The following is a 26,757-nucleotide window of genomic DNA, read 5'->3' as shown; positions in this document are numbered from 1 at the left end:
GCAGCTGGGCAGGCTCCTGTAGCCTCGTCTCCAATCTACCACCAGCACCAGCAGCTCCTCCAGTGCTTCAATTTGTAAAAAAAAAGTACTATCTATGATGCGCAATAAAACTATGCACAATAAAGTGAGGTACGCCACTATATTTATCTCATGAGCCAAGTTGTGCATATATGGACCAAGTGTACTATCAGTTCTGTTTCATTAAGTAAATTCAAGTAAAAATCCCTGTTAAGGCACAAACCACCCTTAATGTTATTAGCAGCCAAATATCATCAACACTTGATAGCTGTGTATAATGAGAGGTTGTTGTTTAGGTCCAGTAACTGCATGTGGTAGTATTCCCATTAGGCCTGAAGTAATTACAAGAAATTTAAGTGAGAACAGAGGTTAAACAACCTTATACCCTCATGTTTATTCTTCATAACAAGGCAGAAATCAAGCTGTTGTTGTGTTTTATTTGCCCTGTGGTGTTAAAATATATACAGTCTTCACAAAACTTCCATCTTTCACCTACTAAAGACAGAATTTTAAAAGATCTTGGGTGGAAAGTGTTGAATGTATAACTAATATCAGTATACTGAACAATTCTGAGATACATATTTTAAATGTACAGTGGTACCTTGGTTCTTGAACGTACAGTAATCCGTTCCAGAAGTCCATTAGACTTCCGAAATGTTTGAAAACCAAGGTGCAGCTTCTAATCGGCTGCAAGAACTTCCTGCACTCAAGTGGAAGCTGCGTTGGACGTTTGGCTTCTGAAAAAACGTTTGAAAACCAGAACACTTACTTTCAGGTTTTCAGTGTTCAGGAGCCGATTTATTCATAACTAAGCCGTTTGAGAACCAGGTTTCCACTGTATTCAGCTGAAAACCTTTCTACAGTCAAGTATGTGTCATCTTTATTCACCTATATTTTAGCAGATGACAATGCAATTCCCCAGTTGTATCAGATGGAGAAGGATAGGTCTGTCTTACTCCAGACAGTAAGAGTTCCTTTGCAATTCCCCATTTTAAATGATAATGTATTAATGTCAATATTATGCCTCCTAAAACTTTGGAAATATAATATAACAACATCAACGCACTCTAAAGGATCAAGCATCTTAGCAGAGTCATAAGATTGCTCTACTGGGATAAAATTATACACACACACATTCTGGAATAAATCCTATTGAAGTCAATAAGACCTGCTTCTACCTAGTAAAGGTAAAGGGACCCCTAACCATTAGGTCCAGTCATGACCGACTCTGGGGTTGCGGCGCTCATTTCGCTTTATTGGCCGAGGGAGCTGGCGTACAGCTTCCGAGTCATGTGGCCAGCATGACTAGGCCGCTTCTGGCGAACCAGAGCAGCGCACGGAAATGCCGTTTACCTTCCCACCGGAGCGGTACCTATTTATCTACTTGCACTTTGAAGTGCTTTCGAACTGCTAGGTTGGCAGGAGCAGGGACTGAGCAACGGGAGCTCACCCCGTCGCGGGGATTCGAACCGCCAACCTTCTGATTGGCAAGTCCTAGGCTCTGTGGTTTAACCCACAGCACCACCCGCGTCCTTACCTAAGGACCCGCTTCTACCTAAACATGCACAAAATCAGAATCCAAGCCCCCACATCCCAAAAAAGAGAAGTCTCATGGTATTAGTGGCATTATTTATCATTCACTCCTCACATTATATTTAACAATTATTTGACCTTTATACCGCCCAACAGTTTTGAAAAAGCATAGCAGACTATTAATCTATATTTCTGTGGATTATTATTATTTTAATGGTTTGGAGTAAATCCTATTAATCTTGTTGGCAAAAATTCCCCAGAGTGCTTTCCCGAAGGGCTTTGAAACGAGAAAGAACTTTGTACTGACTAAAAGCAAACTAGTTATAAAACCCAGCATTTTGTTTCATGAGATCTTCACCCACCTCTGCAAATCTAATTTAAGGCAAGGAAACATGGGGGGGGGGAGGAAAGGGGAAATGCCAACTGTCTTGTGTTGAAGCACAATACCTCATGTGCTTTCTCCCATTTACAGATTGAAAGCTATAATAATATAATATGATATATGATATGATATAATATGTTATACCTAGTCCATCTGGCTGGGTTTCCCCAGCCACTCTGGGTGGCTTTCCCTCAAAATGGCTGCTTTTCTCTTATATTACCCCCTTGGGGATGGTCAAAACTCAGCGGTAAAGGGGGTCTGCCTTACATGCAGAAGGTCCTGGGCACAATTCTCACATCTCCAGGTAGTGTTAGGATAGACTGCCTGAAACCCTAGAAAGCTGTTGCTAGTCAGCGTATAGAACCCTGAACTAGACAGTCAAACCAATAGTCTGACTCTGCATAATGTAGCTTTCTATGTTCCACACTGATGTTAGTAACTCAGACATATAAACTAATCACCAAACGGCACCTTAAACCTAGGTTATGGTCACTACAATGGAATGCCTAGGCATTAGGGGTTTTTTGCAATAACATTTTATTACTACTACTACTACTATTCATTTCATTTCTATACCATTTATATTTTAAAGAAAAAATTTCAAAGTAGTTTACAACACATTAAAACATCAAATAAAAAATTCATAATAAAACAAATTCTGGAAAATTTTGCTTTCCCCATTTTTTGCTTTCCCCATCTATTTACCTACTTAATTTATATAGCTGCCCCATAGCAGAAGTTCTCTAGGAACCCAGTGTGGTATAGTGGTGATGAGTATCAGACTAGGACCTGAGAGACCAGGGTTCATATCCCCATTCGAGTCATGAAGCTCATTGGGTGACCTTGGGCCAAGCACAGCCTCTTAACTTACCTCACAAGATCATGGTAGGGATTAACTATGGGGGGAGGGATGAACCATGCACTCATTGGGGGAAAAGGTGGGATATAAATGCAATAAATTAGCTCTTCTGTTTAACTGCTTAAGAAAGCTGAAGGGAACAGCCACATGGAAATGTCAGTTGTCAAACTGGCATCCGAAAATCTCCATGTTGTTGCAACTAGACCAGCACAAGTTGCAAAATGCACCTGGTGAATTTTTTTTTTAGTAATTTTTATTGAGTTTCCCACTAAATCATATTCACATTTTATTACATAATTCTATAACTTAATATATTACTATGTAAGAGCATCGACCTCCTTCCCTCCTTCTTCCACATAACTTTCCATATTCTTTGCATTTCTATAAGCACTTATTTACCCTTTGTCAAATTATAATATTTCACCTTATTATCGGTAAATCAGTTCCTTATATTTACATTACAAAACATTTCAATTCAAGCCTACAAACATTTTCAAATGTTTACAATTTTCTTTCATATAAAATATAAATTTGTTCCAGTCCTTTTGAAACAGTTCGTCATGCTGATTCCGGATCTTCCCCCATCAACTTGGCCATCTCTACATACTCCATCATCTTGACCTGCCAATCTTCCAGGCGAATTTCTAACACTGAGCACAGCACATTATAATTGCTACAATAGGCAGAAAAACCATTAAGTGGTCCACCAAGACCCTCATCAACTTTCAAGAGGCACAATGATGGGGAAAACTGGGAACCACTGTCCTTTGAGAGTGTTAATTAATGTGCAGATGAGGATAATCCAGTAGACACTGTGTACTTGGACTACAAGTCCCATCATCCCTGACCATTTCCATGCCGGCTGGGGCTGATGAGACTTGCAACATCAGAGGGACCAAAAGTTCCCCATCCCTGGGCCTGTATCAAATAAGAATGGCTTCTAGGTAACCAAGTAAGAAAAAACTAGTCTTAGCAACTTGAATAATAAAGCGGGAGGGCTTATGGAATGCTCTGCTGTTCAACGCGCCTTCCATCAGCAGAGGGGTACTAATTGGCTACAACCCCAAGATTCGAGAAGCACAGTTTTAGAGGATGTTATTTGTATCCTGGCTTTGGTCAAATCTATTTTCACAACCTGCCAACCTAGAAGTTCGAAAGCACGAAGTGCAAGTAGATAAATAGGTACCACTCTGGCGGGAAGGTAAACGGCGTTTCCGTGCGCTGCTCTGGTTCACCAGAAGCGGCTTAGTCATGCTGGCCACATGACCCGGAAGCTGTACGCCGGCTCCCTCGGCCAATAAAGCGAGATGAGTGCCGCAACTCCAGAGTCGGTCACGACTGGACCTATGGTCAGGGGTCCCTTTACCTATATTTTCACATCTCAACCATTTTGAAAGACAACTTTGTAGAGAAAATGCTATCCCTATGCAGCTGTTGCCACACAATTATAATACCACTAAGCAAACTTCAGATAATACTGCAGTGAGTATGAATGGTGGCAAACTGTGACAGTTACTGACTGCATTTGCCACAACAGAAAGGTAACATAATATAGCCTCATAACCAAGCTGGAAATTTTCCTTTGAACCATTAATGATTTCTGACTAAAAGAAGACTCCATCAAGGAACAGGAGATACATTAAAGAGGTTTTCCATAAGCAGTTGGAATAGCACAATACATAGTCCTATTCTGGTAGGTATCATGGCATGCGAAGCAAGAACATATTATTATTTAGGCTGTGATCGTGGTCGTCGTTCAGTCGTCTTAGTCATGCTCAACTCTCCGTGACTCCATGAACCAGAGCATGCCTTGGAATTTCTTATCAAAGCTTCTTCTTTTGTCCATGGAGTGTTCATGGCAAAATACTGGAGTGGGTTGCCAGTTCCTTCTCCATTAGGCTGTGATACAAAGCAGCAAAGTCCATTTAACTCAGTGGTGCTTACTTTCAATACACTGTTCTTAGGATCAAGGAATTAAGCTTGAAATTTCTGTAGCTTTCTTTACATTCCTGATAACATGTCATGGCAGGCAGTTTGGGAGAACAGTCAAAAGTTCAGTAGTTAAAGCGAAGGGAAAGGAGAACTGCCAAAAACACACACCCAGAATTACATTGTATGAAAACTGCTTTTCCCTAAACTGGACAGTAACTTTGGCCTTTTCAACTTACCCAACTTTACTGTGACCCGTACTGAATCACACCAGACAGGTTAAGATTTAACAAGCGAAGTTGCTCACAATGATAAATCTGGAATGCTGTCTGTCTGCAAGGCCATGTTCAGTTGCTGAGCAATATACATTTATTTCCTTTATATTTCACCATGTAAAGGTTTTGCAAAAGATGGTGTGTGTTGCCATTACAAGTAAGTTTGTCCAAGGCCTCTGCACTCTGGGCTTTTCAAATGCAGGTTACACACCCCATAGACAACAGACAACCATTTTCCTCACTGAGCCACAATTCCAGAGTAGTGTAACTCTGGGAACTGTAGTTCTGTAACATGAATATGGGTCTCTCCTAACAACTCTTACAAACTACACTCCCCAAGATTCTTTGGGGGTAGCCATGACAGCTATAGTGATACAGGATGGCAACACAAGAACAGGCCTTTTCTGTGGTGTCTCCCCATTTGTGGACTGCTCTCCCCTGGGAGGCTCACCTGGCGCTTTTATTACATATTTTTAGGTGCCAGGTGAAAATGATCCTCTACAACCAGGTCTTTGGTGGATTAAACAATCTATGGCTTTGGAAATGTGTTTGTAGGTTGGTGTTGTTGTTGTTGCTATGTTCTGCATCTTGTGGGAGCTTTTTGCGGGGTGGGTTATGTTGCAATCTTCAGATGAAGGGCCATATACAACTTTAATAAATAATTACAATAATTATAATAATAGTGTTTGAAATATATAGTACAGAAAGAGCCTGACAGTGATCATTAAAGTAACACAAAGGTCCCCAAAAGGAGTGTGGAATGGGTGGAATGTCAAGCTGGCTGCCTCCTGAACCAGTCATATGATTGCTTTGTCAGGTAGCCAGCTGCAGTAATGTACCCAACTGACATTTTTGGCATATTGCTCCTGCAAGGGAATCCAGATCACAACTGGAAGTTCCAAGAGGAAGCCTTAGGGATTTCTACATAGTAAATATTGAGGATTGGAGTGGAAGTCCACAGAAAGCACAGGAAAGACAATGGGTGATGAAAACGGTAAGGACAGTGGCTGGCACAGAGGAAATAACTCTGAAATATAAATACCTCTGCACAAGCATAGCAAAGTTTTTACTTTTCAAGATAGTCCTGTTATTGAAAAAAATAAGATACTTAAGACTGGAAGCCCCAGCCATACGAAGTACTGCAAAGAACCAGCAACACATAATCAAACTGCGCTTGCAAGAAAGACAGAATCTAAGAAGTTATAGTAGCATGAGAAAGCAAGGCAATCAGAACAGCACAGTAGGTATTTGTGCTTTCAACAACTTAGATTGACCTTGTTTGACACGGCACTAAACCATGACTTAGTGCTACATGAATGAGCTGTAGGAAACCTCAGGCTCATAGTCTCACCCATCCCTCAACAAGCATGCTTTAGACCGGCCTACATGTCAAATACTAGAAAGTCCTGAAACCTTGTCACAAGGTTTTCTGCATCAAGTAATGATCTCAGATTTACTGTGATAACAACACAAGAATGTCCTGGGAAATCATTAAATCTAGATAACGATAATGCATTCAAAGGCTCAGTTATCATTATTTGAAAGCCGGATGGCAGAGTAAAGGCACAATTTTAAAAGCTGTGGCTATTCAATGCAACTGGTTCATGACCTTTAATATTCCTATTAATTAAATGCATGACCGCTTAGGAACAAGTTTACAAATACTAAGCTCTTGAAAATATATATATTTTTAGACAGAAAGTAGACAACAACATCTAAACACAATCACGTGTCAATTAGTGGAGAACAACATCACTTACGGATGCCATTATTACTAGTTTCCTTAATCAAGCATGCACCAAGGCACTGGAAACAAGTGATCAGTAAACAACTTCAAGTCAAACAACATTCTACCAGCCAAGAATTGTGATCTGCCAAGTGCTTCACAACTTGCCTTTCTGTACTATAGTTTCAAATAGACAGCAAAAACAGGTGTTTTGTCAAGACTCTGATAAACCACCCTACATGGCTGACTGCTTAGGTCACAGACTTCACACAGGCCAGCCAGTCTGTGTCAAATCAGACTACAGGTAACTCTTCCCACCCCCCAGTTTCACAAAATTAAAGAAAGCAGTTAAGCAAGCCTATGTTCATCAATACATTTTTTAAAAGGCATACTGTGGTTTTAGAAGCTCATTTGCTGAAACAGCTTTTCTATGCCTTCTTCACCCCCACAGTTATGTGCCTAGAATAATAAAGCGACTTAGCTCACATGATTTCCAAAAATCTTATTTAACTATTGTTCCCCTTATCTCTCATCTCCAGTCATACAATATACCCAAAGAAAGAAATTAACAATCAATTTTATCAAAATAAATCATAGTGTCATGTACATGTTTACTCATAACCAAGGCCAACTCTGATAGCTATGAATCAGGTTACAGCCTAAACATGTAAGGACCCTTCACTCACTCACAAGCTTTCTTTTCACCCAGCCAAACTTATTTGATGGTAAAGATGCTTAAGCTTGTGCCTTAAGATTCATTAGGCATCAAACTGCTGAAAGTAAAACTTCAAGCTTATTTTAAAAGTTGTAATGAAGAACTTCACTAAAATGTATCCATGTGATGACCTTATACGTGCCAGAATCAAGATTCGGAAAGCCAGCCAGAAGTCAGTTTTTAGGCACCCATTCTGAGGGAATGGGAGACAGGGCCACACAACCTGTTGAAGATCTAGGAATGAATTTACATGTTTAACAGAACCCTTTTAGTGTCTCCCACAAAACCCTAGAAACATCAAAGTTTCATACTCAAACCTTAGAAAAATAATTTGGACTGCAGGAGTCTGATCACTAGTTCACTTGTATACATGCAAACTTCACATCAGCCTTCACAAACCTAGTGTCCTGGGTTGGGAAAGTCTTCCATACATGGACTCACTGCATCTCTCGCCACTATTTGCAGCTCTCCTCTGCTCTCCAAGCCAGTATATCTGCTAGCAGAGGTTCATGCTGCATGCAACTGATGAAACAATATGCATGCATTTTTAAACAACTAACCTGTATATTCTTTGACAAACTACAGGTACTATAAATTATTCCTAGATCACATATTACTTTGCTGTAATACTGGCTTCAAAGAAGGAAAACAATTGTGTAAATGGGATCATTCCTTGCTCATAAAATGTTTGGGAAATGTGCATCGGATGTCTAGATCCAGGAAAATCTAAAACAAAGATTGATATAAAAGTGCAAGACATGAGGAAAGAAAAAATCACTCTAAGCATCATTTCTGAAAAGAGCCTTACTTTGATCAAAACAGCCATCTCTATGGTAAGCGGAAACTCTTTTCCCTCTTAGCCAAAAAGATAAAGGCGATTAAGCTGGAATTATTTCCCGGTGACCTATATAATTTTGTCAGCTTGCCAGTTACTATTAGTGCAGGCCATCTAGGGATGGAATGGCAATAACCACAACCTAACCCTTTTCTGGGGGCAATGGGAAAGGGTCGATCCAATCAATTTTAAAACAGAACAGTGCTGTAATTATTAGCAGCGATGTGAAGTAAACAAAGTTTGCTGTAACGTGTTGCTACCTTCCTCTAGCTAAGAAAGTCGCTTCCTTGTTCGCCCCTCCCACAGCAGCAGCATCCATTCCCCAGCAGGGAGAGGATTAAGTTTGTTAACTCAAGAGAGAGACCGGTTTCGTCTGGGCAGAGTTTGACAGAGAGAGAAGACTTTTGAGTCATCTGCCGCTCGCGTTCTTACAAAACCCGAGGCAAGCAGCAACCAACCCTCCCTCCTGCATTTGCAAATTACAATGCTTTGTGCGGGCGCCTCTTGCAACCAGGCACGCTGACAATTCACTGGGGGAGGGAGGGAGAGCAAACTCCCGGGTTCCAAACGTTTTCCGAGAAGCAACAAGTGTTTCAGAAATACTTTCAGGCGCGGGAGGAGGTGGTGAGGGAGAAACCCGACAAAGGCGGGAAGACCTCACAAACCTCTCCAGACTCTTTTATTTTCTTCCTCCCTTTTCAAGCTTTGCAACAGGCGCGCCCCTCCTCCTCCTCCGCTGAAACCTGAACTGGCCCATCACCTCTGAGAGGCACAAGAAAACGCCGCACGCAAGCAAGCGCAGCACCCGGCTCCTTCCTAGGCCGCAGTGGTAATTCGAGGTCAAAACGGCGTCATTCCCGGGGGTCGCGACCCACTCCCCATGGGAGCAAAGCATCCTCCAGCTCGGCGCGACCCCTCAGTCCGGAGTGAAGAAAAGCGACACTCCCCTGAAGAGGAAAATTCCTCTCGGGAGAAACACGTGGGTGGGTGAGCCGCTGCCACACCAGATTAACACTAAAGAATTAAAAGGAGCGAAGGAATACCTGGGCGGCCTCGAGCGCCTCCTCGGCGGTTGTTTTGCTCGGCGGCGCTGCTTTATCTAGAGTAGTGAGCCTCCCATGTCCGGAGAGCAGAAAGTTTTCTCCTCGGCGAGGCGCGAACCGCCCGCTTCCCCCCGACGCGCACACGCTCCCCCGAGCGGGTTCCCTGGGAGTTGGCTCAGCCGCGCGCAATCCTCTGGGCGCCGCTGCGCTGCCTCTGGGGAGAGAGGCGGGGAGGCGCTGCTAACAACAACAGCTCCACCAGCAGCAGCAGGTAAATCCCTCCCTTGCGCTGGAGCAGCCGGCTTTGAGCAATAATCCTCCAAGCACTGGAGGGAAGGGCGGGGGAGAAGGAGAGGCTGCTCCGCCGAGTCCCTGCCAGCCCCTCTCCAGAAAACAGTTGGAACAACAGCAGTTTGACTGCGGGCGGGCGGCGCAGAAATGGAGAAACTGGGCGGGCGGCGGGGTGCGTAACAAGGCAGCCAGCCCGGGCTGCAAGCGGGCCTCGGTTTTTGGGGCGTGTGAGTCACGAGGAAGAAAGAGCTGGAACACGTAACGTGAGTGTCTTCACGCACCTCTGAGGCTTAACTTCCTGAGCCTTGATTTCCACCCGGTTTTAAGGACCTGGCCTCTGCGGAGTCCCATCATGAGCTGCCTGCTCGCTCTGTTTAGGGATGGGCGCTGAGCTGCCCTGAACTCTGGCGCAAACGAAGCGCCTTTCTCCTGTCGCCTCGGAGCAAGGAGGAGGTGGAGACCTCTCTGTTGTTGCCCCTTCGCTCGCTTAATATTTCTGGTTCCTTCTAAGTCTGCAAAATGTCAAGGAAGTTCAGGGAGGAGTATCGTCGCTACAATAAAAACTCGCACATGGGATCCAGTTGGACTGCCAATGCCAGCTGAAATTCGGTCACTAAGGGGCAACCGAAAAGAGTAAGAAAAAGGGAAAAGAAAAAGGATTGAGCTTTAGTGGTTTAATATAATATGATTCAACAAATAACTGCGTAGAGCAGGCACCCCCAAACTCGGCCCTCCAGATGTTTTCGGACTACAACGCCCATCCATCCCTAACCAACAGGACCAGTGGTCAGGGATGATGGGAATTGTCCCAAAACATCTGGAGGGCCAAGTTCGGGGATGCCTGGTGTAGAGCATAGGATACAATTCAGGCAAAATTAGGAGCTTTCAAGTACGACGTAAATCCCCTGGCAGGATTATGTCTACAGAGTTATCAGCTGTTCATGTGTATGATCCAGAAGTCCTTACAACAACCCTGTGAGGTAGGTGGGACAAGGGTCTTTCCTTGCTCACCAGAAATAATGAGAAAAGCAAAGCGGGATTCCTACGGCTAACGAAAGTAGCAGAAGTAGCAGGGACAGCTAAGAAGGCAAGCGTAGACTTTCCCTTTTTGTCTCAAGCAGTAACGAAAGGTTAAGATCATAAGAAAAGTCCTGGTGGATCAGACCAAAGGCCCATCTCCAGGATCCTGTTCTTACAATGGCTAACCAGATTCCTATGGGAAGGCTGTAGGCAGCACAAGTAGCTGTTGCTAGACTTGTTCCTCCATTAATTTGTCTTATCCTCTTTAAACACCATCCAAGTAGGTGACCATCATTTTACATTCTGTGGGAGCAATTTCAATAGTTTAGCTTGGTATTGTGTGAAGTAGTTTATTTGGTCTGTCCTGAATCTTCCCACAGCCACCTTTGTTGGATGGACCCAATTTCTAGTATTAGGAGCGCTCTGGGGGGGTAGAGCAAGCCCCCCCCCCAATTTTCAAGTAGGTTTGGGCCACCTCAATATTCTGTGGCCTGCAGCGGGCCCTATTGGGCCTTCCTATGGCTGCAGTCTGCCTGTGGCCGCAACAGGTTTCACAGGGCCTACCTGCAACCATCCCCGCCAGGGCTTCCTGCAGCTGCAATGGCCCCCGTCAAGCCTACTCACAACCGCGGCAGACTCTGCCGGGCCTTGCCATAGCAGACACCGCCGGGCCTCCTGCCACTGCATGTGTCTAGTTTGTGTGAGAGAAAAGCCTCTTAATATCCTACCCAGTATCTTCATGCCACGCATGAACGTATAAACATCTATCATGCCCCTCCTTATTGGCCTTTTTTCTAAACTATCAAGCCCCTAATGCAGTGGTATCTCGATTTTTGAACATCTCCGTTGATGACTAATGTTTCGGTTTTCCAACAACATAAACCCGGCGGTAAATGGTTTGGTTTTCAAACACACCTCGGAAGCCAAGCATGCCACGCGGCTTCCGTATTGAGTTTTCCGTTTTCGAACGTTTCAGAACTCGAACGGTATTCTGGAACAGATTACGTTTGAAAACCAAGGTACCACTGTATAGCAAAAATGTGCAGGTCACCCAAAAATGTTCAGGTCACCCAATACTGAATAGCAATTGCTCCCTTGCTGTAACCTGCCCTGGGACATTATGGTGAAGGACAGGCAAGAAATCTAATACATAATGATGATGTTCGTAATCATAGACATTTCAGGGTGTCTCAGCTGCTGGAAGTATTTGAGCATGGATTTGCATAGAAGGTTTAATGAAGTAAAATGTAAAAATAAGCTTATTTTTTAGAAAATCAGAGTCAGTTGGCATTCAAATGCACAAGAAAAGAAGAAGCAGAATCCTGTGAATATTTCCTCAGAAATAAGTCCCATAGTAAGTAGGTGCATAGGATTATAACTTCTAAACTTGGTTAAAAACAAAATTTCTTTGTCCCAGGATGAGGTAAAAGAGACAAGACATAGTTGCCTAAATAATAATAATAATAATAATAATAATAATTTATTTATACCCCCCATCTGGCTTGGAACACCAGCCACTCTGGGCGGCTTCCAGCAAAATATTAAAATACAATAATTTATCAAATATTAAAAGCTTCCCTAAACAGGGCTGCCTTCATGTGTCTTCTAAAAGTCAGATAGTTCTTTATTTCTTTGACATCTGGTAGGAGGGCATTCCACAGGGTGGGTGCCATTACCGAGAAGGCCCTCTGCCTGGTTCCCTGTAACTTCGCTTCTCACAGTGAAGGAACCACCAGAAGGCCCTCGGCACTGGACCTCAGTGTCCAGGCAGAACGATGGGGGTGGAGACGCTCCTTCAGGTATACTGGGCCGAGGCTGTTTAGGGCTTTAAAGGTCAGCACCAACACTTTGAATTGTGCCCGGAAACATACTGGGAGCCAATGTGGTCTCGGCGGCCACTCCCAGTCACCAGTCTAGCTGCTGCATTCTGGATTAGTTGTAGTTTCCAGGTCACCTTCAAAGGTAGCTCCATGTAGAGCGCATTGCAGTAGTCCAATGATTGATGGTTCCTGTTGCTCTTTGATAAATGGAGCAAGGAAAGTAGTTACCCTATAGTAGCAAGCTCCATCTTCAATGGCGGACTTTGGGCTCTCAAATTTCAGCGGCACCCTGTGCTAAAATTCACTCCCTGCACTCTGTTTTACAGCATTGTTTTGGTGCCCCTGCAGCATGATGCCCCATGTGCAACCACACCAGTTGTGCTAACCTAAAACCTTCTCTGTCGTCTCTGTCATCTTCATCTGAATTTTTGAGACTGGAGAATCTTCTATAGTTAGAAAACTTCCTGGTAACATGGACCAATCAGTGTCTCAGGCACATGCTTTTGAAGCCAATTAGAGGGCATTATGCTAACACGATTTCTATTGCCCAAGCTTTAAAAAGGACGTGTTGCAATGGGTATGGCCAAGTGGGTGCAGGGGGAGCAGCTACCCCCCCATCAAGTAAAACAATATAAATACTTAACTGACCAATCACATAGGTTCTGCCGCCCCAACAAAAGTCCTGGCTATGCCCATGATGTCAGCCAGAACTAGGAATGATATAATGACTAGTCTTGACTGCAATTAGAAAATTCCTGTGTTTGTAGACACTGAAGGTTAAAGGGAAACAATTAACTTGGCAGGGTGGGGAACTGAATCCAGAAGAAACGTGACACAGGAAAAGGTGTCATAAAAGATATCTTATGTACTGTTTTGGATTAAACTACTTAACAAATCGTTCTTTTACAGTTCTGTCAATGGCTCTTTTTTCTTTTCTCAGGGTTTCAGTTATTGGGCTTATTTCCCTTTACTCTTTGTACACTTCCTCTTGGCAATCTGGTTTCTTTTTTTGACTCTCAGTATCCTACTGACTGAGGATGTGGGATGCGGGTGGGGTTGTGGGTTAAGCCACAGAGCCTAGGGCTTGCCGAACAGAAGGTCGGCGGTTCGAATCCCCGTGACAGGGTGAGCTCCTGTTGCTCGGTCCCTGCTCCTGCCAACCTAGCAGTTCGAAAGCACATCAAAGTGCAAGTAGATAAATAGGTACCCACTCTGGTTGGAAGGTAAACAGTGTTTCCGTGTGCTGCTCTGTTCGCCAGAAGTGGCTTAATCATGCTGGCCACATGACCCAGAAGCTGTACACCGGTTCCCTCGGCCAATAAAGTGAGATGAGCGCCGCAACCCCAGAGATTTCCGCTACTGGACCTAATGGTCAGGGGTCCCTTTACCTTTATCCTACTGACAATATCTAGCTCTTCACCCTTCCCACCCCCGTTTCCTCTTCTCCTGCTGTTTTTACCAATATGTCTAATCTATATCTGCCTGGATGTTGGATCATTATCTCAAATTTAATATCTAATATGTTTTCCACGGAGAGCAACAGGAGTTGCATTCCAAGGAACTAAAAACATTTCTACTTGTGGCAGTTGGGCTACAGGTGGCACAAAACTGGGGTGGGTGGGTGTGGAATCAGCAAACTTGTAACTTGCCTTATGGAGGCAAAAGATATGGACAGTGGAATTAATGGAGAAACTTACAAAATATATGAGAGCTCTAAATGGAACTCAAGACTCCAACTATTGCACTTCTTTTATTACTTTCCTGCCTGGCAATCCATCAAACTGGCATCCTCCATCTATACATGTAAAATTATACTTTCTTCTCCCTCAGTGGGTGAGAGGGATGAGAACTGTATTATTATTTTTGTTACAAATGTCTATTGAGATACAATGGTATCTCAGGTTAAGTACTTAATTCATTCCGGTGGTCCGTTCTTAACCTGAAACTGTTCTTAACCTGAAGCACCACTTTAGCTAATGGGGCCTGCTGCTGCCACCGTGCCACCAGAGCACGATTTCTGTTCTAATCCTGAAGCAAAGTTCTTAACCCGAGGTACTATTTCTGGGTTAGCGGAGTCCGTAACCTGAAGCGTCTGTAGCCTGAAGCGCCTGTAACCCGAGGTACCACTGTATTAGCACAGTTTTGATGCTTACTTTTGTAAAAACTGAATAGAAACATTTTAAAAACCTTAACATGTGCAAGCCTAATGTTGCAATCCTATACACCATTTCCTGGGAGGAAGCCCTAGTGAACTTATTGGGACTTTCTTTTGGGTAAACATGTATAGAAGTGCACTGTGCATGTATTGTGTTTCCCCCTAAATCAGGGTGACTCATTTGTAGTCTTCCATATGTTGTTGGACTCCAACTTTCCCTCAGCACAGTCCAGAGTCGGAGATGTACAGTAGTTCAACAACATCTGGAGGACCATAGTTAGCCATTCCTCCTAAAATCTTTGCTGCTTGCTTCTTTTTCTCATTCAGTTGGGAATATTACCCTCTAATCTTCTCAACAAGTGTTTAGGTGTTATCTTTTATCCTTCTCTTTGGCTCATATTTCTGCTTTGGACAAAGTTTTATCCCTATTCTTTCTCTAGAACATCCTGAAAATTGATCTGTCGTTTCTTCACTTTTATGTATCTATATTTTTCCCTTTGCTGGATTTCTCTGCTGTTTTTGCAGTAAGTTTTGAACTTCTCTTCATAATATTGCTCCCTTCTTATTTATATTCCTCTATTCTTCCCAGGACCTACATTCATCTAACACTAATCTTTTTGGTAAACTGACACACCCTTACTCTGTTCCTTGTCTTTGTTCTTTCTTTAGTTATCTTGTGGATGGAATATTCAGGTGACATATCCTCTCTTGTATTTTCCATCTTAATGTGTTGTTTCGATTTTCTGTTTCTTATTCTGAAGTTAATTATTGTATTTTTGTTCCTACTCTCCTTCTTTCACTTTCTCCCAACTTGTTCAAAGGTTCTCCTTTCTCTCTACCTTCCCTCATGATGTTTAGATTCCAAGCCTGCAGGCAGGGTTTATAATTATTATTATTTCTGTGTAGTATCTAGTGCATATTAGGCATTCTGTAAATTATAAATAATAATGTTCTTTCTCTACAACTATTAAGACAATAGTAAGATATACATATTTTCCTTTATTTTTAATATTTTCATCCAGCAAGCCTATCACTTTGAATATTATTATTATTATTATTATTATTATTATTATTATTATTATGCAGGAGGCACTACAATTTACTTCTTTTGAGGGATTCCGAGGTCATAAACAGTCTCTTATGAATGCACAAATAGCTGTCAAGATGTCAGCTCACATATCCCGGATCAACTCATTAAAGAAAGATTTCCCATGACATGGCAAACTATGATCCACCTAAACATTTCACTTTTTATGTCTGTTCTGTTGTCCTTGGCCAGATTCCCCCCCCCCCCCCGGTTTGGATTACAGCCCTATTTTAAGATGGGTGTACACTACACTAAAAACATATTCACAATTGTATGACTCAGACCTGAGATCATCTGTGACATAAAGAGTTATTCATGCATTTTTTGTTATTTTGAGTAACAGCGCCTTCCTATATATGTCTATTTAGAAGTAATCCCTGTTAAGTTTGCTAGGACTTAGTCCCAGGTAAGTGTGTTTAGTAGTTTGCAGCCTAAGAATTACTCATTTACTCCAGTTAACTCTGGTTCTATCAAAAGTGCTTCTAGTTTCTCAAATATACTGTAGTTGTGCACTGTTTCTTTAAAGCTCATGCCCCTCACTGCTAGTGACATACAGTGGTACCTCAGGTTACATACGCTTCAGGTTACATACACTTCAGGTTACACACTCCGCTAACCCAGAAATAGTGCTTCAGGTTAAGAACAGTTTCAGGTTAAGAACGGACCTCTGGAACGAATTAAGTACTTAACCTGAGGTACCACTGTACAACATAGATATTGGTATCTTTTGTTGTGTGAAAAAGTGCTAGAGGGAGTAATTTTTGGCTGCGAGGAAAAGGACTAAGAACCAACAAGATGTACTGCTTCTGTGTTTCAGCTTGCAACTTTTCAAGTGTGTGTCTCATTTTGGAAGAAAATAGAACTGAGGGATTTTGTTACACATATCTGTGTATAATGTATTGTTTGCCCCTGAAGTGATCATTAATTGAACTGAAATAGGAGGAACTTTGGTTAAGTTACAGGCTCTTGATCCACAATTGAGAATAAAACTAAATAGCAATTTTAAAAGAAAGAAAGAAAAAGAAGCTGGCCTCTGAGGAATCAGTTACACAATGTACCTGGTTCTGTGCCAGTCACCAGATTCCATGTGCTTTGTGTATATTTTCTTTCTTAAATTAAAATGGCTCTGGGTTGTTTTCAAAATCTTGAGATTCCAACAATACACAATCAAATTGCTGATTCCAGCAGTGGGCACAACTAGCATCTTATATGGCAATGACTGACTCTCACTGCTTTTGGGGGTGTTGAATGAAAAGAGTAAAGAACATGGCATGAGAATAAAAAGTAAAGTGTTATATATTTTGCCAATTTATAACTAGCAAGGTCACACTAGGGAGTGGAGATCCCATATTTTTGTACTTGTTTTCTCTAAGCAAAGTATTTAAATCTGTCGATAATTATTTATTCTATGCCTTCACTGCTCTCAACCAAGCTGGCATTATTTGATGTGCTCTGGCTATGTGCTAAATAATGCACTATGCAATTGGCTTTCTGTCTGATGGTTGTTTTAAAGGCACAGTAGAGCCTGTGAGCTCCCATTGTTCGGTCCCAGCTCCTGCCAACCTAGCAATTCAAAAGCACGTCAAAAGGGCATGTAGCTAAATAGGTACCGCTCCGGCGGTAAGGTAAACAGCGTTTCCGTGTGCTGCTCTGGTTCACCAGAAGCAGCTTAGTCATGCTGGCCACATGACCCAGAAGCTGTCTGCAGACAAACGCCGGCTCCCTTGGCCTATTGAGCGAGATGAGCACGCAACCCCACAGTCATCTGCGACTGGACCTAACGGTCAGGGGTACCTTTACCTTTACTTTAGAGCCTGCTCACAGACACACCAAAATCTTTTTTAGTCACTCCTATTGACTGCATTCAACTTCACATACATATGGTTCTTATGTACATCGATTGGGTGCTCAGCCTTATTCTGAATGGAGTCACACTTACCCTGAATGAGCAGGTAAGTGGTCTGAATGTGCTCGTAGGTCCATCTTTATCACTGGAGGCACAAGTGCTATTCATGGTATTGAGTTCTGGACCAAGATAGCCTGATCACAATCCTACATGCTCTGGTGATGTCCCACCTTGACTATTGTGATATGTTCTACACAGGGCTACTGTTGAAGATGAACGAGAAGCTGCAGCTAGTGCAGAATGCTGCCACTCAAGTATTAGCTGGTATTTAGGAGCTATGAGGCTTCACACTACTTGTGTTGAATTAGCACCAATTGCCTATATCTTACTGGAGCATATAAACCCTTAAGTGCTTCTTCCTAAAGTAGAAGGGACAGTGTTGCTCAATGTGTGGGGATGTCAAATACAACCTTCTCATTCATTGGACTACTGCAATGCGCTCTACATGGGGCTACCTTTGAAGATGACCTGGAAACTGCAATTAATCCAGAATGCGGCAGCTAGACTGGTGACTGGGAGTGGCTGCCGGGACCACATAACACCGGTCCTAAGAGATCTGCATTGGCTCCCAGTACATTTCTGAGCGCAATTCAAAGTGTTGGTACTGACCTTTAAAGCCTTAACGACCTCGGTCCTGTATACCTGAAGGAGCATCTCCACCCCCATCGTTCAGCCTGGACACTGAGATCCAGCGCCGAGGGCCTTCTGGCGGTTCCCTCATTGCGAGAAGTGAGGTTACAGGGAACCAGACAGAGGGCCTTCTCGGTAGTGGCGCCTGCCCTGTGGAATGCCCTCCCTTCAGATGTGAAGGAAATAAGCAGCTATCTTATATTTAAAATACATCTGAAATCAGCCCTGTTTAGGGAAGTTTTTAATATTTAATGCTTTATTGTTTTTAACACTCGATTGGGAGCTGCCCAGAGTGGCTGGGAAAACTCAGCCAGATGGGTGGGGTATAAATAATAAATAATAATTATTATTATTATTATTATTATTATTATTATTATTATTATTCCCCATGGATGAGCACATCAGTAGTGCTCTGTCATCACCAAATGAAGACATCACCATCATCCTCTCAAGCAGTGTATTGAAGGGTACACCAGTGCCTTTTTTCTAGAAGAAAAGCACTGGTTAAAAGTGTGGCACTTACTGGCTTCTGGTTCCGGTCTGCCCTAATAGAGGCAGCCCCCACGACAGTGGGAGAGCGTAGGAGATGCAAAAACAAGGATGATAGAGGGTAAATCATTCTTGCAAATTCCCCCCAGGGCTGCTTCACTCGCAGGCCGTCCCATTACCTGGCTCTTGCTCCAGCATGGAATGCAGGGGGCAGGGAGGTGCTGAGTGCAAAAGCACTTTGCCTGGCGAAATCCCTTCTACGCCGCCATCAAGCAGAGGTTTTTCTCTTGATTAGAGCTTAATTGGACTAAAGTACAGGCGCTTGCTAGAAGAGATGAGATCACAAACTGGAACAAACCAACAGCAAAGACTTTAAGGTTTGTATTTGAGATAAGATTTCATTTGGTGCAAAAGATGGGGGGAGCCTACGGTTTGTTTATTTAAAGTTTTCCTCTCTACATTTATGATTCAGCAACCCTCCCCTGAATGTTAGTTCAAATTGTACAAGTATAAGCGAGGATGGAAGAAATTGGATTAACAATATGGATTATAACATCAAATGGAACTGTGTGTAAAGGGGGGGGAGCTCTATTTTGCAAAAGGTTTTACAAATCATTTAATGTGTCAACACGAATAGAAGTTATTAACATTGCAGCTGTTGTATAGGGAATTATTGTTATGACTGGAATGTAATTGAAACTAATAAGATTTTGGAACGCAGAAATAAAATCAGAAATCCAGCAAATTTAGCATGTGGGGGAGGCACTTTAATTAAATGATATAATTTGGTATTTGAATGATTGGTAATAATGATTGTATTATAGATTGGCATTGTTATAATGAGGCTATTATTGGAATGTAATCGAAAACTAATAAATCATTATCTACAAAATAAATAAATAAATGTGACACTTACTGTAACGATTTCATGGTCAGTACCGCCAGCACCTTTTTTCTCGAAGAAAGACTAGAGCGCTGGCAAATCTCACTGTTAAAATTCTGTAATATGAACAGCCACCCAAAAATGGCTGCTTGTGGTTTACAGACTGGATAGCAAACAGCTTGTGTTTATCTAAATTTTGTTTTTGTTTTTCTCAGTTCTTTTTGACTTTTCCAAGAAAATGTGTAAAACTATTCTCTCTCTCTCTCTCTCCCTCTCCCTCTCTCTCTCTCTCTCTCTCTCCAGTAAATCTTTTGACACCCAATTCCCATGTCTTTGGCTACAGGAAGTATCCTAAAATAACGTCCACATGGGGTGGGAAATGAAAATGCAGTATTTTTACTACAGTAGTCTTCTAAATTTAGCATACTTCTGTAATATTTAGACAGATTTCTAGATAATTAGTGCAATTTGTATTTAGCATTTTATATATAATGTAACATATTTGTAGTGTGAAGCAATATAAGATGTGGTGGACACATTGCTGAGATAGTCTGCATGGTTAAGTGCCATCAAGAGGCTTGCAGCCCTGTTCTATGCACACTTACTTTGTATTTTTGTTACACTGATTTTTAGCTAGGAAGCGATCCTCACTGATGCAGCATGCTCTGTTTTGCAGGATCTCGCAGCATGGTCAGAGTACATAATCATACTGACTTGAAAGTAAGCACCATTGAAATTAATGAGATTTATTAATTCTCTCTCTCTCTCTCTCTCTCTCTCTCTCACACACACACACACACACCCACACACCCCTCTGCTGTAAAATACTAATGTAAGGTGAGCTGGTTTGTGCTATATTAATGTATCTGGAGAATTTATGCAGCAAAAAACCAAATCACAAACAAAAACTATACAATTTACTTTGAAATTCAAACATGCACCTAAAAATATACTCAAATCAGGTACAAAGGCAGAGATATAAAAGTGCACCAGAGAAAATAAGACCAGTTTTAAAACAGAGGCATAAAATACCTGGGCAAATAAAAAGGTCTTCATCTGGCACTGAAAAGAAAACTGGTACCCGAGTTACCTTGGGGAAGGGAATTCTGAGGACTAGGTGCCACTCCTGAGACTTGCCTGTCGCCTATTATTACCCACCTTACTTGATTGGATTGGGGTTGGAGAGAACAATTTCAATACCTTGGCAGGTTAATCATTCTGAATACATCCCTCGTTAAAACTTTGGATTAATTAACACACTGAGGAGGTTTCATTAATTCTAAAAACAGCCTATTTATGTAATCCACTTCTCCATTTTAGAAATATGGCATTTCATTAGGATATGAGAGGAAGAAACAAATTATAATAAATTAAAGTGACTAAGTACAGAGGAAAGTATATTGGGAATGTAGAGGTTTTAATTAACAGAGGCACTAGGACTGGGCATTACTTATAAAGTCTTAAAATTTAACACTTGTTTCTAAAATGAGCCAGGTTTGTTGTCCTTGAGGCTTTCCCCAACACCACCACAAATAATCAGCTTGAGTTCATGTTGATGGACCTGAATATTTTACTCACTAGCTCTGGCAGATGTGAACTATTAAAATAAAAGCAAGCATCTCTTGCAGTTACAAAAGGCTTATTGCTGAGAATTTATCCCTTACAGATCAGCTTTGTATACATGATTGTAGTCATGAACTACAGACATGAGCAAACATTAACTGCCACAGAAGTCTGTTATGTGCTGCCATTCATAGCTCAATTCTGTACATATTTACACAGGAGTAAGCCCAATTGAATGCAGTAGGGCTTAGCTCATTTCCCGCCTAATCAAGATAATGAGTTTTTAGCTAACTATAGGTGTTAATTAGCTGACAAATGCCAGGATGCTTGCTTATCATCACTTCTTTGCTGATGGTAATTATTTTACATACATTTTAGCTTTAATATAATTATTACAATCTGTATTTTTTTATTTTAAAAATCCCTTTGATCTAACTGTTCAGGCTATAACCCACAAGGCCATGTATGTATATATTTGATCTCTGGATAAAATTTAATGAATCTGCTGAAGTGAACTGAAATCCATGATAGTTGGTGCTTTAACAAATTAGCTCATATTCAGTATATCACAAGACTCATCACTGAAATTGGGAAGTATTGCTGGTTCAAGAGCTACAAACAAGTGGTGTAAAGTATAATGAAAATTGCTTTTCCTTGATTGCTTTTTGGGGGGGGATATTACTTACAAATATTATGAAGTTCAATATTCTCAACTATACAAGCTTCATTTGGGTTAAATATGTACTTTATTTGCAACTAACATACAAGAACTAGTGCAAAATGCACCTGTCAGAGTACTGAGCAGCACAGGAAATTGAACCAATAGAATACCAATTGTTCAAAATCTGCCCTGGCTACCTATACACAACTGCCTCTTGTTTAAGGTATTGACACTACCTTATAAAGATCTTGGGCCACACCTTGAGATCTGCAGGTGGGGCCCTTATCATCTGTATGGATTTTGTCTGCTGCTATATTGATAAGAGGGGTTAACTGTATTTCAGTATTTTTTTTAAATTGATTTGTGTTTTTTATTGATTTGTGAATTGTAAACTACGCTGTACTTTAATCAATGAACCTTTAATGGGAACTTTTGCCATCCTCAAAGACGAGCAGAAAAAGATGTAGACAAATATTTTAACAGTGATCTTCTGATGTTTTCACCAACAAATCACTTGTTTGCACTAACTACAGCTCAGAACTGACCTATGACTTTTTCTGTATTGATATTTATTTGAAGTATTTATTATTAAAGGTATGTCAATAGAACAGAGTGGCAGCAAAGAACTGTGTAAGCTGCTTTGAGTTCCATGGAGGAACCCCAGAATGTAAATGTAGTTAATATTAACAATAAAAACTCTATTAGGGTGTCCAGATGAAACAGTTAAATATGATCATGATGGTGCTAAGGGCTACTTGGTAATGGCATGTTCTACCACCAAGAAAAGTTGAAAGAAAAGTTTATTTTACCATTTTGTTAAACAACTCTAGGGCAAAGTGAGAAAGTAAAGGCCAATGTTAAAGTAAAGGAACAATTAGAGCAACGCATAATCCACTAGCTAGTGTAATTTCACATAAGGTCAAAGAGATGAAAACTCAAGGTCAACAGAAATGTGGTTTAACGTTGAGCGCATTAGCTGACTTGCATTCTGGATCGTTGTAATTAATGTCATTAATGTAGACATGCTGTAGAGATCATTACCATTGATATTTAAACAAAACAGGATCGGTCTTCTTTCCCACCACTGGACATTCCATTTTACAAGTTGTTTTAATTTTGGTGCAGTCACATGATAACGTTTTGTACAGGACAAAATCAATTGGATACATGCCGTTCGTTTACGGCAAGTAACTGCATCATCTGATTTCAATTATGCAATCACACAGTAGCAAACAACGGCAGCCAAACTGAGTTTGCAAGACAACTTTTCTGTTTTTTACTATCGTAACATAAGACCAATTTTTATTTATATTTGGCATGCAATATATGTGCTTGTATAATACCATTTTTACTTGCATTAGAGTTACTCTGTTAACAACAGTAGTACAAGCACATTAATAATACATTGCTGCAAATGGCGTGGTGCAAATCAGATATCAAGTGAGTTGAAAATTTCTGTTTAGTATTTCTAATTAATGAAGTAATTACTTCATTAAGATGCTTCTGCACCAGGGAAATCCAGCTGTTTCCCTTGAAACAGGTCTCAGGACAAGTGACCATTTACTGTCATTTTATTTCAGCCAGGAGCTACCAGGAAGACTGGGGGTGTGGCACACCAAGGAAGAAAGCAAGGGGCAAGGAACAGAGGCTATTAAGTTCCCCACCCCTCTAAGTACTTGTTGATACCAAAATGGTTACTAAAGCTGTTCAAATAAAACCACACTCTGCTTAAACCACTTTTCTGCATTTTTATGGATCCCTGAAGGATCTTACGTCCAGTATTAAATATTTTTGCCAACAGATAGATGACATCATAAACTCTATTCTCATGGTACTTAGTATTTCTACTACAGCAAGAGCTAATAGAGTATTATGGTTCAATCGAGATGTAAGGCTGCTAAGGAAAGGTCAACCCTGCAAGGAGAATTTTCAAAAGATTCATCATTAATTAAATCTGTTGTAGTTGGGAAAAAAGTGGGGCTATAAATCTGTCTTGAAAGCCAAAAAGTTCACTGACCAGAGACATATTTGGTTCTGCTTAGAAATTGCAATTCAGACTAAGAAGTTTGCCAACTTTTGTAAATTAGTTAGTAGAGATTGTAAAGAAAGGACTAACGGTACTAAGTAATGGGTGACCCTATGTTGTACAAACGGATTGCTCTTCTCCTCCCACTCAAATCTGCTCCAGAGAATCCCTTAACCATTTGAAACAGATTTGAAGGGATACGAGAAGGAAGCATCCACTTGTGAAAGTAGGAACCTACTATGCTCAAGGACTAACACAACTGGATATAGCCCAATGGGATTGTGTTTGGAAACAGCATTTCTTCACCATCTTTGTGTTCTCCAAGTTAGGTCTCTCAGGGGTTTAATAGCAATCTTATGTCTATGACCTCTGGCCTGGTGTCATAGTCCCAGTGTAGGGACACGGGTGGTGCTGTGGTCTAAACCACTGGGCCTCTTGGGCTTGCTGATTGGAAGGTCAGCAGTTCAAATCTCTGTGAGAGGGTGAGCTCCCGTTGCTCTGTCCCAGCTCCCGCCAACCTAGCAGTTTGAGAGCCAGTGTGGTGTAGTGGTTAAGAGCGGTAGTCTCATAATCTGGGGAACCGGGTTCGCGTCTCCGCTCCTCCACATGCAGCTGCTGGGTGACCTTGGGCCAATCACACTTCTGTGAAGTCTCTCAGCCCCACTCACCTCACAGAGTGTTTGTTGTGGGGGAGGAAGGGAAAGGAGAATGTTAGCCGCTTTGAGACTCCTTAAAGGGAGTGAAAGGCGGGATATCAAATCCAAACTCTTCTTCTCTTCTTCAGTTTGAAAGCCTGCCAGTGCAAGTAGATAAATAGGTACCACTATAACAGGAAGGTAAATGGCATTTCCGTGCACTCTGGCACTCGTCACCTCCATGTGCCAGTAGCGGTTTAGTCATGCTGGCCACATGACCCAGAAAACTGGACAAATGCCGGCTCCCTCGGCCTGAAAGCGAGATGAGCACCGCAACCCCATAGTCACCTTTGACTTGACTTAACCGCCCAGGGGTCCTTTAACTACCTTTTTTACCCTAGCCCCAGAACCTGTGGCATTGATCACTCAATTTTCTAATAGCAAGTCTTTGGGAAATGATGGCAGACGTGAGCTATTTAAGAACACCTTAAAGGATGGGCTATGATTATGAGGAACGATTTTGATTTTATCACCCAATTCTGTTGTCTGCCGCATAATAGTTATCATCTACAAGTAGGAGCACAGCATCAACTCAAATTATAGACATTTATACTTAACATGGAGGCCAACTATGAAAACTATCTAGTTTTGCATCTTGAGAAATGGTCTTCCAATATATATTTTTTACCAAGGAGGAGGATAGTTTCAGATCCAGCTACGTCACAATTAATAATTATGTTGTTTGCCTATTTTTTGCATAAATATGTGTCTGTGTGAAAGGCTTCCTAGTTCATTGCTTTTGTGGTGCTTTCAATACCATTCAAATATCCTGTCTGGATCATCACTTAGTTTTTTTGTTAGTGTGAACTCTTTAAAATAGTAATAGCTTGAAGGTTAGATCTGCACCTTCCAGTATTGCTTATAAACAACACTGTATCCCTAACCAGTATATAGTAATGTGGAAACATGGATGTGTACTTCATCCATTCCCATGTAACTTCTTTATAAACAATTATGCCTCAAAGACCAGGTATGAGAAATTCATTCCATCTGTCAAAGGGAAAAGAAAGCTCTCTTCACTGCTTTATGCAAACAACATGCAACCCTTTTCCTTCACTAAGCAGGCCTCCATCTACTGCTTAGAAGTAGCCTTAAGTTCTTTTTGCAAGGAGAATCTGCTGAACGTTAATTACAATAAAACTAAAGTGGATACCTTAGGGAATAAAACAGCTTTCCACACCTGGTGCTTAAATTCCCATATAATTGAACAAACAGAATCATACCAATCCTTTGGAGCACTATTTTCCAGCGCTGAGAAATGAGGAAATTATTTCAGTAATCAAATACGGAGAGTTCTGAGGCTCATGAATGGAGGTGGCTTGCCTTTTTCAGGCCATATTGACCCATGATCAGCCCACTGGGGGCTGCATATCAAACGGGGCATGGCTGAAGTGTAAAAGTAGGTGTGGCTGATTTTTAAATTATTATTTTTAAAAAAGGACACGTTTTGGGGACCATGGGCAGAGTCACAAAAAAACTTCTGGCATCACAGAATCGCAGTAGGAGTCATCAGTAAATTATTTAAAATTATTGGTTCAAGCTAACATATTTTGCAGGAGAAAATTACTGAAAGTATGTTTGTTAGAACAGATTCAACCCAGCATGGCTAAATTAGAGTACCTAGTATATATTAAAAATAAAAAAATTCCTTCCAGTAGCACCTTAAAGACCAACTAAGTTAGTTCTTGGTATGAGCTTTCGTGTGCATGCACACGAAAGCTCATACCAAGAACTAACTTAGTTGGTCTTTAAGGTGCTACTGGAAGGATTTTTTTTATTTTGACTATGGCAGACCAACACGGCTACCTATCTGTAACTAGTATATATTATTTACTCAAGTTATGGAGCATTTTTCCTTCGATAAACTGCATTCATAGAGGAATTCTGTTCCTAAGCAGGAATTCAAAAACAGCATGATAGATAAATAAACATAGTTTTTCTTGGTCCCCACAAAGCTTGCCCCCTAGTTTTTGTTTGAATGGGTACACTCCAGGAAATGCTTTAATCTGGCTTGGATTTCAGTTTAATACACAAACAGTTTCCGAGAGAGAAAAATGTCGTACTTCTTGCGCTCTGTGGCATTGCATGTGCAAAGATGGGAAGACAGGATTTGCCACAATGTTATTGTGCTGATCTATAACATAAAATAGTAAAAGTAAAGGGACCCCTGACCGTTCGGTCCAGTCATGGACGACTCTGGGGTTGTGGCGCTCATC

The 26,757-nt window shown here is 41.5% G+C and overlaps 1 protein-coding gene and 1 long non-coding RNA gene across 2 annotated transcripts in view; one reads left to right on the top strand and one right to left on the bottom strand.

Moving 5' to 3' along the window:
* The window catches only part of FHIP1A (FHF complex subunit HOOK interacting protein 1A), a 79,880-nt gene extending 70,163 nt beyond the window's left edge, over positions 1–9,717 (bottom strand). The window contains exon 1 of the mRNA XM_083519940.1: positions 9,316–9,717. The gene's annotated coding sequence lies outside the window, so the exon portion shown is untranslated. The remainder of the gene's footprint in view (positions 1–9,315) is intronic.
* A 698-nt stretch (positions 9,718–10,415) lies between these two features.
* LOC310714674 lies at positions 10,416–23,553 on the top strand. The gene is made up of 2 exons (XR_014529955.1): positions 10,416–11,980; positions 23,401–23,553. It is a non-coding gene; the product is annotated as an uncharacterized lncRNA (long non-coding RNA).
* Positions 23,554–26,757: the final 3,204 nt, after the last annotated feature.

Source organism: Podarcis liolepis (assembly GCF_965112155.1).
Source record: "Podarcis liolepis genome assembly, chromosome: 9".
NCBI classification, from domain to species: Eukaryota; Metazoa; Chordata; class Lepidosauria; order Squamata; family Lacertidae; genus Podarcis; species Podarcis liolepis.
Note: the sequence above shows the minus strand (reverse complement) of the source record. Positions and strands in the feature narration are given on the sequence as shown.